Source organism: Python bivittatus, unplaced genomic scaffold (assembly GCF_059951505.1).
Source record: "Python bivittatus isolate LINGU-HERP-01145 unplaced genomic scaffold, Pbiv_v1 ctg000020_np1212, whole genome shotgun sequence".
NCBI classification, from domain to species: Eukaryota; Metazoa; Chordata; class Lepidosauria; order Squamata; family Pythonidae; genus Python; species Python bivittatus.
Window position 1 is genome coordinate 29,037,307 of NW_028277030.1, and position 16,244 is coordinate 29,053,550.

Below are 16,244 nucleotides of genomic sequence, written 5' to 3' on the forward strand. Positions count from 1 at the left end.
TTGCACAATGATGTTACAATGGGTATGATCTTGTGGCTTCTATCAGATACCTGTGGATATTTGGCTGTAGAGATCAACCTGGATTTGGAACAAGTCACAATTTACAGAATTCTTCTGGCCCCCACAGAATATCTTTACAGAAGAATGAGATGAATACATTTCACATGGTAGGGTGTGTGTACAAGATGTCTTCCGCTATTTACTGATATTTACACTTTTCTTCAAGAAGGCTAAGATAGCTAATAGAAAAATCTCTCTCAAGATTCCTGGTACAGGCAGTCCTTGTTTAGCGACTGCCTCATACAGCGACTGTTTGCAGTTATAACAGTGATGAAAAAATAATTTTGCAACCAATCCTCCCATTTATGACCTTCACAGGTCTGTAAAGCAAAGGAAAGCTGAAGTAAGATCATAAGCAAAGTTGCAGTGTCACTTAATGACCGCTTCACTTAACAACTGAGTTGCCAGTCCCAATTGTGGCTGCTAAACGAGGACTACCTGTATGTATGAAGTAGCACATTAACAATGACTTACCAGATTTAAAACAGCTTAACAACAGTTAATATCATCAATTAAGACATTAAAATAGCTGCAACCACAGTACAACAGTGGAAGAAATAAGGATTTTTTAAAAAAATACCATACAACAGATTGATAGATTGATAGATCAATAGATAATATTTATTATTTTGGTCAGTGACCAAATAAAACAGAACATATATAAGCCAAATGCAGTGAAGAGAGAAGAGAAAACCAACCAACCACCCATCCATCCACATAGCCAAAAGATAAGTGGACCAGGTACGAGGATGTCTGTCCTGTGCAGTGGTCGGGTGTTTGCACACATTCACAGCAGCTCTACAGAACTTTGCTGCACTGGGGGGGATGATAACCCTTTTCTTGCCCGATGACAGGGAATTGCCAAGAAGCTCCTCAGGATAATTTGATGCCTGTAGCAAGAGAGAGAAGATGAGTCATCTTTCGATATCGTTGTAGAAGGAGCAGTGCAGCAGCACATGAAGAATAAATTCAACTGAACCGTCACCACAGGGGCAGGTTTGGTTAATCATAGGGGTTTTATTGAACCTCTCGTATAAAAGTGCTGAGGGCAGACTATTATATCTGGCTCTGAAGAAGAATCTTTGTTGGGCTGGAGAGTACAACTAATAATGACATCCATTTGAAAAAGGGGAGGAATTGCGTATAACCCCAAAGGTTATCCTAAAGTAGGCTTTTACCACCCTGTGGAAGGTCATTAAAGAAGGGGTGAAGTCTTTTTTCCTGGGATGGGAGTCCCAAACTCTGATTGCGACGAAGAATTATTGCACATGCCACTTCTTCAAAGAAGAAACACTCTGGCTGCCTCTAAGAACTAGAGTGATCCAACCAACAAACCTACGAACAGACACTCCAGACTTTCGTGCAAACTCTGATTTAAAGACAGACCAATGACACTCTGAGATGAATAGTAATGTACCCCAGTACCCTTGTAAGTGGCATAATGAAAACAAAGAAAGAAACCAGAATCCAAACCAAGCTATATTCTCCTTTTCCATTCCATCCATTAGGACAAATGGTATTTAACGTATCCATTGCAAAAGTCAATCTGTGTAACCATGGAATAAAAGTATTAGGCTAATATGTTTGACTCATTGGAAGTTTTCTCTCACCCCAAAAAAAAAAAAAAAAAAAAAAGTGAGACCCTCCTGTGCAACAGGGATGAGAAACCCACAGTCCTTCAGATGTTCCTGAACTAAAATTGCCAGCAGGCCCAGCCAGGAGAAGGAATGGTGAGTGATACTTAGATTTGTAGTCCAGCAACATTTGGAAGGCGACAGGTTTCTCATCCTTGCCGTCAGATGAGTCTGATCCATGAAGTGTAACGCTAATGATGCATCACTACCCAACTGCCTGATTGTACTTTTTATTCTATAATTCTAATGTTGAAAAATGATAAAATGCCAGTTTACTGGAAAATAAATAGGAAAGGTTATTCTTCAGTCTTCCCAGTTTGCTGTCTCCTCTGCCAGCTTATTTTTCATCTGGGCAGAAGCTATACACCAGTTTTATTTTCTGTGTGATCCATGTGGGACCCAGAGGCATTCTGGGAAATAAAGGTCATGCTGAAAGCTACTGTTTTGTTTACCATTGTGGCAGGTCCCTATTGAATTGGTTTTTTAATTCAAAGCATCTAAAAGATATGCATACGTACCAAAGAGCAGGGAGCTTAAAAGGCACCAAAAGGAGGTGTCCTCGGGCACATTTGTGCTCATGAGCACCAGGTTGCCTCTTCTTGCTGTATATATCAGGAGTATTACTGAGGAAAATGGTGCTCCCAAAGGCATGGTTCTCCACTACCCACCAAAAGCCATTGCAGTTGTTCCAGATTTCCCTTCATGAAGGATTTTCTGTGGGAAGGAGGGGGGAAAGAGAGAAGTGTTGGGAAAATTGAGGAGGCTTTGAAATGGAAGGTGATATCGACCCCTGTAAAATTCTGTGAAGGAAGCAAGACAGTTGCACCATAAAAGCCTTCTCTAGAAACACCCAATGGATTTTTTTTTTTGAAACCAACTTTCAACTGATTTCAACAAGCAAGCAAAACGTCTTCTTAATATTCTGAAAATTAAAGTGAATATTCTGAAAATTAAAGTGAATTATACTCCAAACACTTGCACTGTTCAACCATGGTTTGCACATTCTGAAGGTTTGTCTACCCATCCCCAGTGGTTCATGCCTTTTGCATTCTAGAAATGCATCTAAAACAAGAGCTTTGCTTTTGGGATCTCTGCTGAAACTGCCTTGTTTCAGGGAGTCACCACAGCAGTAACAGAAGGCATGGCTTGAACGTGAGATGCACATTCCACAAACACAAACTTTTCAAAAGAAATTAAAAACAAAAACCACAACACACACACAATGCACACACACGAAAGTCAGTCAAGCCAGCCCAGTACAATTCCAAATGAATTATACCTGGAGGATCAATTCCTTGGCTTTAGTCTCATTTGCAAGCCTTAAAAAGTTCCTATGTTGCCACCTTAAAGCCCTTGAGCTTTGCTGGCTGGGGAAGGGGAGAGACAGAGAGAGCGAGAGACAAGAAGAAAATGAGTTGAATAAACCCTTTGTTCAAGAGGAATGCAGGTGAACCCCAGACATCCTGTTGTATAGTATATATCAGGTTCATCCAGCTGAACTATAAGGGAAATCTAAGCTTAAACTCAGACGTTTCTTCTCTTCTTTCTCCCTTTGATTTTGCCTGGAGATATGTGGGACAGGCAGGCATGGCACTCAGTTAACTTGATGCAAAGTTAAGAAAGAGCCTTGCCGTCTTCTGTGCCAAGCAGAGCCAGCCTCTTTCCATGTTGCCAAGGCTGTAGGGGAGGAGAAGAATGGGCATGTAGAAAATGTGAAGACAGAAGGATTCCAGTTCAATCTTCTGCATTCAAATGAGTTCCTTTGTTCCACATTCCTCACATAGGCCTCCTTCCTGCTCCCAGGAAGGTGTAGGTTATTCGGTGGGCATCTCCGGGTTAATTAACGTGGGACCAGGTTCCCAAGCACCAGTCCTCTTGCTCATCACTTGTCTTGCCTATGCAAGGCAGGAATAGGTGGGGAATGTCAAAGCTTCTGCTAAAATTGTTCAGAAACTGCAAGTTGCAATTTCTGCACAAACAGTTCAGATGTATTCAGAAAAGGATATTTTCACAGAAGAAGCCCTGCTATTTCCTTCCTGAATGTATAGGCAAATTATGGGGCAGGGCAGAGGGGGGCTACATTCCTTAAAACACAGTCTTAAGTGAGTAAACTCACTGAAATTCACTTCGCTTAGAGGACAATGCTGTAAACTTACTAAGAGTACAGTTTAGCTTGTTTTACAGCTGAATGACCTTTCGTGAATGCCAGAAGCAGTCTCCTTTGGAAAGTTTGTAATCGTGAAGGTATTGGCCTTAAGACTGGGAAGATTTGGAGTCAAAGGCCTGCTCGGCCTTGAACCATCCAATCTAATCTACCTCACGGAGCTGTTGTGAAAACACAAAGGTGGGACCCGTGTACACAGTCCTTTATTTCTTTAAACTTGTGGGGCCTTAAAGACAAAGAGATTTTTTTTTTTTTTTTAAAAAGGGACTTTTTAAAATGTCCCTCTTACAGCCAAAACAACAAGGAGTCTTTAACTGCTAACACATTTATCGCAGCATACATTTTTTAAAGAAATGCAATCAGGTTCATCAACTGAAAGATGTATTGTGAGTGGTCTTTCAGGTACAATATGATTCTACATTGCTTCCTTTCCCGTTTTCTGCAACAGAGGAAGGGAGACATTACACTGCCAGTTTTTTTTTTTTAATCTAATTGTCAAGGAAAAAAGTAATAAAAGCATTTATAAAAGATGAATAGGAGTATGCCCTCCATTTGTCTACCATGACACGCACGCACAAATGCAGACACCAAGTGAGGCTAACAAGTCAATTTCATTCAGGCTTTTTTCTCATATTACAGAACCACCATTCTAAATTTACCAGTTGGAGCCGGGAGCTGCAACCAGTCCTGAAGCACAGAACATACCTGGTGGCTCATATGTGCTTCATGCAAATCCAGGAGAAATGCTAGGTTTTCAGGACTTTAAGCATATGTCTTCTTCAATATCACAAGCCTTTTCTCTCCCCTCTTCAGCAAGACACAGGCCTTGGCTATTCCCTCCAAAATCCCAAATAAAATTGCCATCGACATTGTCATTTGTAAAGTACTTTAGTTACAACTTGACGGCAACTTTTCTGAGGAATCTGGGAGGAACAGTTTTCTAGCACTACGTGTGGGCCTTGGATGTAGCTTCGTGCAGCTCTAATCTGGAGCAGGCTTCCTATGTGGCACTTTGCAGGCATGCTGGGGCTGCGCTTCCCAGGATTCCTTATCCGGAATGTCTACTGAGTGTGCTGGCTAAGGAATTCTGGGAAGTGCAGTCCCAACACATCAAGCTGGGAAAGGCCAAAGTAGACAGTAATAACTCTGGATGTTGCAAATTTCAGTAAACAGAAGGCAATGGCAGTTAGGGTTCTGGCAAGTGCTTGATTTGCAAATGGCTGGATCTCTGCCACGCTGCCCCTATAATCTAACTCAGCGTTTTTCAAACTCGGCGACTTTAAGACGTGTGGACTTCAACTCCCAGAATTCCCCAGTCAGCAGACGTCTTAAAGTCGCCGAGTTTGAAAAACGCTGGTCTAACTGTTCTGTAGCATCTTGTCTCTCCTAAAACACTGTCCTCGAGATTCTGCTTAAGGTCATGGGCCAACTGTAGGAGTTGCTTTAAGACTATCCAGGCATGTATCTTATGGAAAATTATTTAGGAATTTTCTAAAATATACTTTAGTTATGTTGTACATACTGTACAAACTGTTTGGCAATGAGGCATCTGTGATGCAACATATTGTTGCTATTAGAGAGCTTGTATAATTCATAAATATTGTGGGCTTTGACAATTAGAAAAAAAGAGCTATCTTTTTTTTAAAAAGTGGCCATTTTTAATAATTAAGTAAATAACAAATACTTGTTTTCCCAGAATTAGGAGGACCTACAGAACCTAATTATAATTTTAAAATTTTTTGGGATGAATGATGGCAAAATTCAACTTCATGCTTATTAGAAGCGCCCCCCCCGCCCCAAGTTATTTGTTAAGATGGGCAGCCTTATACAATTCATCAATCGACCAATCAATCCATACATTTGCAGTTAGAGAATGAGGTGGGGATTCAAATACATTGTTCTTTGTGACAGGAGTTTAACTTCCATTAAAAATAAATCTGGCTTAACTGATTGTGGAATAAGCTGTGGTAGTTTGTACAGATAGTCAGTTCCACCCCCACCTCCTGCAAGACTCCCACAAAGTATTTCCTGCTACCCTATTTACTCTTCCAGCATTAGTCACTGTATATGAGTACTGAATGTATACTGCAGAATCACCTTTTTTCTTAAACCTCCTTTTTCTATCCCAGCTAGTTTTCCTGGAAATAAGACTCCACTGATAACCTTTTCACTGAAAGGATTGTTTGTACCTTAAGAAAAGCTTCCCTATATTGTTACGAACTAAACTTATTCAATGTTTTGAGACCATTAGTCCAGTTACTAACAGTAAGGATGGAAAAGAAATCAGCCACAAATGTTTATGGCAGTGGATTTTCTGTATTTGCTATATTTTGTCATACAGAATCTTCTGTTTGAAAGCGACATCTCTGCCCTCCCTTCCACACACGGATACTTCATAGGAGATGAATCTGAAAAAGAACATGCATTTCTAAAAGTTATGTACAAAAAATAACAATTTTCTGGGGTTTTTTTGTTTTTTTTAAGGAAAAAAGAAGAATATATTTTCCTGCATCCGGAAAATTAGAATGACATGTCTCATCAACAGCATGAAGATTCTCCAACTAGAATTACCCTGGATTTGTCAAATAAAAGTTCTACCTGATTAATTTTGTTTTGTTTTTTGATCAGATAACTTCTTTAATAGAATGTGGGATTGCTGTGGACATAATATATCTTGGTCTCAGCAAAACATCTGATAAAGTACCCCCGATAATCTAACTAGCAATCTAATTAAATAAGGAATAGATCGCAGGATCGTGGATCTAGCCTGAAATCTGTACTGAAAGAGTGCTCACCAATTGTTCCTCATGAACTGCAAAGTTTGAATGAATAGCTTCAGTATTAGGCCCTGTATTTTTTCAACATTTTTATTAAGGAGTTGGTTAAGAAAGTAGTGGGATCACTTTAGAGAACTGGTATAGGATAGGAGATACATGGCTTGACAATAGTCCTCGTGAAAAGGATTTTGGCACTACCGTCAGTCATAAACCAAAATGATTCAGAAGTCTGACATGGCTACAAGAAAGGCGAACACAATTTTAGACTGTGTTAATAGGCATATTGTCTCTATTTAAGAGGAAGAAAACATTACACTGCCTTCTGCATTTTAGGTTCCACACTGAATATCTTGTCAGTTTCAGGAGTCATGTTTTAAGAAGAATTCAGACTGCGGGAACCTGGAGGAAGGAGCGGCGAATATGATAGCCCTCTTCACATACTTCAGTGTTGTCCAAACTTGGCCACTTTAAGATGAGTGGACTTCAACTCCCAGGGGAATTCTGGGAGTTGAAGTCCACTCATCTTAAAGTGGCCAAGTTTGGACAACACTGAAATACTTGAAAGTATATCACTTGGAAAGTGGCCATGACTTTGTGTTCTATTGCCTCCCAAGGCAGAACACAAAATAATGGACTTAAGTTACAATAACATTCAACTTTAATAAATTTAATGAAATCAATAAATCAACTAATATCGAGCATGGTAGTGAATTCCCTTTTACAGGACACATCCAAGCTGAATACGGGCAGCTATCTCTTAAGGATGTTTTGTTCCTTATTTATTATATTGATTTATGTAGTTGTCTATCTCACAGTTGCGATTCCAGTGTTGAGCAGCAGTCGGACGTCATGATATGATGGTCCCATCCCATGTTATGATTCTTAGATTTCAGGGGTGGAGGTAAGAGGTTTTAGATGAAAACTAGAGTTAAATAGTCTTGGTTCATTTGCCAAGCTCCACATAGCGGGCAAGCTTATAACACGAGAACCATACAGATTTCAGAAAGACATCTTTAATGTTTGTCAGGGTAAAAACATAATCTTGAAAATGGTAGAAGCTCACTCCCAAGCAGACTTACAGAAAGCCAATTAAGGTGGAGCCTCTTTGAAATGTTTCCTTCCCACACCCCCTCCTTGGACTATACTGCCTCTTCTCATACCCACTGAACTCCTCCTCTGTCTGGTTCCCATAGTTCCTCACATCATTGCTGAGATCTCTGCCATTTTGTCTACAGTAGTTAGGAAGGCTGGGGAACCCATAACAACCAAGATATTTCCAAGATATTTCCTGTATTCCAACTCTGTGTGCCTTCAGCTTGCATCTTGAGGTGCCTGACTTTTCATATGATATAGAATCAATAACAGCCTCTCTGACAGAGCTGCTCTCTCACTGAGCCTCTTTTGAAACATACATCTAATCTACAGGGGAAAATGACATAAAAGGAGAGATTTTGACCTACATATGCTCAACATTTGTTAATACTTGAAGCATATGGAAACTCTACTGGAAAAAGCCCCATAAAAGTAATATCTTGTTAAAAATGATGCAAGTAATAAAATGAAGTAAAACAGGAGATTTTTTTTCCAGTGTACCATTGCTTTTTTTCCTGCATGAGATACGTTTCTCAATGTACAATTGACAGAATTGTAACCTGTGAAATAAGTGTCAAAATACTTTAATTAGAAGCTTTAAGAATGGGGAAGAAGGTTACATGAAGCTATTACTTATTATTTCCACTAATTATTGAATCTTTCTTTTCTATGAACATGAGGACATGATTACCTAACAATTAAAAGAAAACATAAATGAGAGATGGCAAGTATATTCATTCTAAATGCTATTTATAAATTAGCACAAAACAGATTTTAATATATTCACCTGACACATTCCTCCTCACCACCCACTCCACATACACACATTTTGTCCTGACATTTCCATCAGAGCCACGTGTTTCAGATTCTAACCTTCCATTCCCAACCTTCTATCATATTCCTCTTCTACATTTACCAATGCCCATTTTTTTCCACCAAGCAGTGCTTCAAATCTGGGGTCTGTTGGTGAGATGATCCATGAAGGCAGAAGATCCCATAGCCCTTTGCACAACAGAAATATCAGCTAGCACTTAGGTCAAATTCCAATGCATGTTGTTACAACCTGCCTCCTTAAATAAATCCTGCCATTTCACTTAGGCAGGATATTCTTAGTCCTAATGTGAAGTTGTTAAAACAGATGTCCTTGCATTCCATCCCAGGGATAAGTGCATTTCAGTGTTGGGTGAAGCACATTATTTCAGGAAAGCCCATCTGATTGTACTTTTGCACACACCACAAAGGCTAACACTGCCATAGGGCAAGATAGCTGTCCCCCCCCCCCCCAAAAAAAAAGAAAAGAAAAGAAAAGAAAACTCTTAAGTCCTGATTTTTGTAGTCTGGATATGGTAGCTCTAGCAAAGGCTGCATAAATAAGAGCAAAATATGCTGGGGAATCAGTATGAGGACAGTACTTAGGTTTGCCCCATTCTCCCATCTTTGTGCAAAGGAGGTCACTAAATTGAACCTGCATTTTGAAGGATCCATGTTTATCTTCCACTTCCAGAGGTGAAGCAGCTGTACCTGTATGGCCACTTTTCCTCTCCTTAGCCACAAGCTGGATCATGTCTCAAGACTGTTGTGCTGCAATTTGGGGGCAAGGCTGGGACAAAGTTCTGGATGTTGTCCAAAGCTTGTTTTGGACAATTGCTAAAGAAAAAGGGGGGTTCTGGGGTTTCATGGCACATGTTTGTCACAGTTATTTACACCAATGTAATGGTCACAAAAAGCACATGTCAGCATTTGCCCTTTTGACATTTCTAAAGCCAGGTAGCCTGTTAACAAAAACTGGTAATTCACACAATTTTTTTTTGTTTTGTTTTTTCTAGAGCTGAAGAAACAGTGGTTTTTCACTTGCTGATAATAAGTCAGATACAATTTCTGACAGAAATCCACTTTGGGCTTGAAAGTCTGAACTTCTCATCCCTTGAAAGCAGAGGTGGATGCTGCTCACCAGCCATGTACTTAAAGTCTACCAAGAGTTCAGCAAAACTCCTCCAGTTGTCTGCAAGCTAAATGCAGAGAGTGTGAGACACTGGACCATAACTAAGCAAAAGCGATCTCCTCCATTTCAGTGATGGGCGCCCTATGTTGTTTTATGTGTTTGCTTCTACATTGCATTTGTGTGCTGCTCTTCTTCCCAAGGGAGCCCATAGAGAGGGTGGCTGCCCTGGTATCATAGGCTCCTTCTAGTGGTGCTGAAGAGCACAATCTCCCCTTCCCATATTGCTCAGGCCTTTAGCTGAGTGCTACATGTTTCAGACTGAACACCCTCTGAACCTGTCTCCTGGCGACTGAAAAGATGCCGTTTTACTGACAGTTTTATTCATTTAGTTATTTACTAGATTTATATTCTGCCTTTTTTCCAGGAGCAAAAGGCAGCTGACCTTCATTGTATGACCACAGCAGCCAGCCTGTGACGTAGATTGGGCTGAGAGAGAGTGGCTGGTCCCAAGTCACCTGTGAGTTTCTATGCCTAAGGGTGGACTTGAATCTGGGTCTCCGCATTCCTAGTCCAACACCTTCACCAGTCCAACCCCTGATCTTTACAGAAGTGGTTTGCCACTACTTTCATCTTGGATGTTTTTTCAACTTCTCGATCTAGCCAACAGTCTTGGTCTTCTACTCAGGTGCTAACTAGGGCAGACTCAAAATCAGCCAAGGTCGGGTATGTGCCGCCACTTGCTAAGGCTTAAAATCACCTACTAATGTGTCACAGTGTTCATTAACTTATGAAAGAAAGCAGAAATGTTAAAACCTGACATTTGGGGAACCCCCACCTACCTTCTCTCCTTCCTTCCCTCCCTTTTGCATTTTGCATTTTGTCTTTCCATCAAAGAGCTCATGCAAACTCATTGGATATAAAATGTCAAAGGGATTTGAAGAAGGAACATGCAGAGATTTTTTAAAAAGTATATAATAATATTTTAAATGTGTAATAAAGCTTTAAAATATGTATTAAAACATTTATTATTAATGTGTAATATTATACATAAACCAAATAACAATATCATTATATTACTACTATATAAAATATTGTATTACTACGACTACGACGACGACTACGACTACTACAGTTAAGTGTGTGCATTTCTCTTCTCTTTCTCTCTGCAGTTTACAGTATATGGATGCATTTGTTAAACTCTTGGAAAATATCCTAAGTCATTCAGCCTCTTAGAAGATAAATACTGTACTATCGTCTTAGTGAAATTAGGAGTGAGGCAGCAAAGCTCATTCACTGCAGAGATTACTGTGCTTAGACAAATGTGTTTAAAAAACGGTTACTTTCTTCTATGGGCTGCATATAACCCATCTGAAATTAGTTTCCATACTAAATCTTTGTAGCTTAAATATGCACTAAGTTGCCAGACTCATCCCCTATTCCCATTCCCAGCAAAAAATTAAAAATGTTCTTAGCTTTGGCGCATCCATTTGTATGACTTTGAAGCGAGATTAAATGCTTAAATATTCACACTCTACGATGAGTTACTACTAAAAGAATCAAGAGAGCGAGCATTTGTCCAGTCACCAGGAGTTAAACCCAGTATGTCACGCTGAACCTAACTAGTCGCAGTGTGAAAAAAGTCAACGTCTTTTTGAAACTACATTTCTATAGCTGTTTGTGTGTTTGGCGTACGGAGCCATTACAACAAATCACTGGGTATGTCTGTGGGTATGTATTATATAAATACACTTTGCTAGATACCAGACCTCACTACTTATTACTTATTACATAATGCTGAGAAACAGGAAGAAACTGTAATTTTAAGGATGAAGTTTAGGGGGAAGAAATACCTGGAATCTAATTCCAGCAGATGATGCAGACAGCACGTAGGTTTAATGTGTTTTCAAAGTTCCATGCACAAACCAAAGCTCTAATTATTCTGAACTCAGCTTTCAACCTGGGGATTTGGAGCAGGAACTAAGACAGACAGAAAATGCTGCAGATACAGAACCACATTGTAAAAATGTAGACAAATTCCTTGTGATCTTTCGTGGAACTGACATCTACAACAAATAGCAGCAACCTCTTTCCGTTCTTTTCCTGTCCTTAACTAGGAACAGATTTAGAGCCTACACAAGTCCCTCTAGAGAGAAGAAAACAGAATGGCGAGTGTTACAGGAAGTGTTTCAAGAAGAGGGAGTATAGCTGGTGAAAAGACTCACTTCATGTTTTTTTTTTTTTTTTTAATCAAGTTAATCGGCTGTGCAGCACTTACTTTACAATCCCAGGTACTTCTGAAGTCTGTAGTTACACTTTGTTCAGTGACACAAAATGAGTGGGCAAGGACTGATGTCTAAGAATCCTTGTTTTGAAAAATGATGTGAAAAACAACATTAATATGTGAGTTATCAATACTAAATATTCTATGATATTTCAGTTGTGTCTTTGAAGCTATATTCTGGGAACAGTTGAACATATTTAGGTTATCCAGTCATCAGAAAAATGTAAGGACCTGTCTGGACTCCCTCAAAATCCAGGATCTTGCTCTCCACAGTCATTGACCCTGTTGCCAACGAGAATGGTTGTGTGGAACACTGAATAAGAACCTGCAATGTCCATGCATGATTGTTTGCAATAACTCCATAGAACTTAAGCTGGGATCCAAGTAGCCTCCAAGTTCCTCCAAAAGTGATTAACATGACAGACAGAAGAAATTATTAAATGCATTGGAAGTAATCACATGAACTACATTTAATTGGTTTACTACAAGTGTGATGGTCCTTGAATTCACCTAAATGAAGCTACCATTCATGTCTTATACTTGTAGAGGGTAACCCTGAGCACACCACTCAGAAGGTCAGTGGGAGCCAAAAGCGTTATAATAAATTGCTATGGGAACTCAAAGATAGGGATAGAATAGAATAGCTCAGATTCTGAACGGGAGTAGTCTATAGCGAGTGTGCATGCACAAACACACACATGCTGCTAGTACCACTAGTTTACTGCACTACTTATCTGTTTACAAATCATTTTATAAATACTTGCATCTTTAAGAACTCTTCCAGACAAGGACTCTGCACACCTTACCTGCAACTCAGGACATTGATGATTGCACATCAGCTGAGTTCAGCTGCTGGGCCAACTTATTTCCAGTTCAGATGCTGTGGAATCTAAATCTCACCCTTGCCTCCTGAATTAAACATGGAGCATATTCCAGAGATATGGAGACATAGACCTAGACATAATGAAAGGAAGGGGAGAGACGTCCTAAGAAAAAGCACTGCTTGTAATTCAGTTTCCTTTGGAATCCAGCCTCTGCTTGTGTGCACACATGTGGAGATACTCATGTCTAACTCAGCTTCCAAAAGAGTGGGGTGCTGTATAAGAGGAGGAACTTGAGAAGGAGCTTAGAGGTGACTAAATCCTGCAGTTAGCCCCGCCCTATTTTTGCTGCGGTGCTGTGATTGGTACATTTCCCCCCCACCAGTGACATAGAGATGAGGGAAGATGACCAAGCTGGAGGAATTAGTCAATTGCTTTGCTGATCACATGCTGGCTACTCATAATGAAGACTGAGAGCAATAAAGGCAAGATAAGGGCTGGCAAATTTCATGACAGTTCAAGGAAGGGCAGATGATGGCACTTTATCTCAGCAGTAGGGACATGTCTTTAGACCATTATCAGGAGAAGAGTGTTGTAGGCACCTGCAACAGGGTATATGAGACACCTTAGGGGACTCCCGGTGGTCCCTCCCCACCAGGGAGTTTAAAGAGTTTAGTAGGTTGGAACAACTGCCCCTCTAGGAATAGAGGCTAATCAGAAAAAGTACAGATGACGAAACAATTATAATCAGTCTAAGTCCACTATTGGAGAATTATTACAAGGATCTGAGGTAGAACTTCTAAGACAACAAAGCGTGAAAAATGAATCCCTCCATGGATCGTAATCTGTTCCTAATAATACAGTCTTTTTCTTTCTCTCTCTTTCCGCACAGCTTTTTCTTTAAAGGTGAAATTAGAGCTGGAACTCATAGTTTTGCCTCTCTGGCTTTTCAAAGAGTGAATTTTGCAGATATAGTATGATGGCAGGAACCTGATGTATAATTTTCAGAAAATTGTCAAACATTTGGTGCCTGGATTGTGTAATCAGAGTTTTACTAATGGATGCAGTCATATTTCTGAGATGTTACTAACAGATTCAGTCATATTTCACTAGCAGATGATGCCATTTCTGTGTGTAGATTCATGTTAGTTATGGTATTTACAAAGCCCTTTGAGAAAAATCAAAATGATTGGGGGAAAAAATAATCAAAGATCCCTTTATAAGCAATTTTGCATTGTTGCAATTATTACTTATAAAAACACTGGGCTTGGCAAAGGAAAGAAGGACCTTTCCAGACTATTTGTTTTACAAGGATGAAAAATATTTATTATGAGAGATCTGGACAAGTTCTTTTTAGCTACAGGGAATTCATATTTCTCTAGCATTCAGACCTCAGCATATAGCATGCAATCTAGCCAGAGTTGAACGCTTTCTGGTCAATTTTATTTCACTGGTTGTAGAGTTCAGCATGGCTAAATAGAATCAAATGGGGCAAACATAGGCTGAATTAAACCTTTTTATCACCACAAAAATGTACTAGGACTGCCTAAATAATAACTGCAGTTAGCATTCCCTAGAACAGCAGTTCTCAATCTTTTCTTTTATCTGATCCCCTATCTGGTCATTGCAAACTTTGAAAGCCACCATATATGTTAGAAAATGTTAACCACATTTAATTCATGAACCTGTGTAAGTATATTAATGCCAGTATATTGTCAATAGCATATGATGCCAATCAATCCATAATGCCACAATATAATGACATACTTTTATGCCATGTATGGTGCTGGAGGCAAATCATCACTTTAGTAATGAGGACAACCAAAACATTATTTTATCCTGCACAGGAGAAGGCAGTGATAACTGCTCGTGTATTTTACCAGGGAAACCACATGGATAGACAATATAAAGTGACTGACAATATAATGCCAGATATGCCTCAGGTCCGTTGGCACTCAATTGAGGAAGAGCTGAGGATCTTTCAGAGTACTCATGGTATTTATGTCATAGCTAGATTAAAGCCTTCAGGATGACTACTTGCTGGTGCTGCCATGCAGGAAAAGAAAATTTGAAAAGGCAATTTCAGTAGGGATCTGAAACACAAGATACATGAACATAGGAAAGCTTAACACAGTGAAAAATGAAAAGGATTCAATTATACATTGACCTCTTAGGCATCAGTGAATGGAAATGGACTGGATTTGGAGACTGTCAGTTAGAACATCCATACGGTTTACTACTCAGGACATGAAAAGCAAAGAAGGTGTGGCATAATTTTCATAGTTAGTAAGGATACAGCAAGGACAGTACTTGGATACAATATAGACAGTGACCAAATAATATCAGTTAGACTTTCTGGACAACCCTTTAATATTATGATTGTCCAAGTTTGTGCTCCAACCCCTGATGCAGAAGAAGAGGAGGTTGATGAGTTTTATAGTAAGTTCATTCTGAAAACAACAGAACATCAAAGCAAGATGTACTGCTTGTGGTTAGACATTGGAATGCCAAAATTGGAAATAGTAAGGAAGCAAACATAGTTGGACTATATTGCCTGGGCAACAGAAATGAAGCAGGGAAAGATTTATCAGTTTCTGCCAATCCAATGATTTCTTGTTAACACTGTCTTTAAACAACCAAGCCATGCCTAAAAAATGAACATTATGAGATGGAATACACAGTAATCAAATTGACTACATTATTGGCACAACAGATGGAAAAGCTTAGTTATAACAGCGAAGATGTGACCGGATGGTGTATGTGGAAGACTGCTCATGTGCCTGTTCAAAGTCAAGCTGAAGCAGGAGAAGCCCACCAGTTTCCACAATATGATCTTGAGCATATATCCACCATTTTCAAGGAGGATATCAGAAATCACTATGGAGTCCTGAACCTCATTGAAAGGGAACCAGAGGAACTGTGGAATGAAATTATCAGTGGTAGGTATGAATGTAAAAAGAGACTGCCAAAGATCAAGAAACAACTGAAGAAATCTGGTGAATGACGCAGTGGCCAACAGATTGGAAGAGTCAGTCTACATACAATTACCAAAGAAAGGAGACTTAACAGAGTTTGCAAACTATTGTACAATGTTCTTAACTTCATATGCTAGCAAAATAATGCTTAATATCATTCAACACAGGTTAAAACCTTACATCAAAAGAGAGATGCCAAATATTCAAGCTGGCTTTAAGGAAAGGCCAAGGAACAGGAGACTTCATTGCTAATGGATACTGTATAACTGAGAAAGCCAAAGAATATAAAAAAGAAGTCAGTATGTGCTTCAATGATTATAAAAATGCTGTTGATTGCATCAACCATGTCAAGCTGTGAAATGTTCTTAGGAAAATGAGAATCCCAAAACATCTCATTGTCCTCATGCAAAACTATACACAGGTCAGGAAGCTATAGTCTGAATAAAACATGGTGAAACAGATTAGCTCCAGGTCAGCAAAGGTGTGAAACAAGGGTGT

General features: G+C 39.5%; 1 long non-coding RNA gene across 1 annotated transcript in view; it reads right to left on the reverse strand.

Moving 5' to 3' along the window:
* Nucleotides 1-752: 752 nt before the first annotated feature.
* The window catches only part of LOC148217020 (uncharacterized), a 42,721-nt gene continuing 27,229 nt past the window's right edge, over nt 753-16,244 (reverse strand). Inside the window, exons 2-3 of the long non-coding RNA XR_015797840.1 lie at nt 2,213-2,408; nt 753-950 (exon numbers count right to left, since the gene is read on the reverse strand). This is a non-coding gene — a long non-coding RNA (uncharacterized LOC148217020). The remainder of the gene's footprint in view (nt 951-2,212; nt 2,409-16,244) is intronic.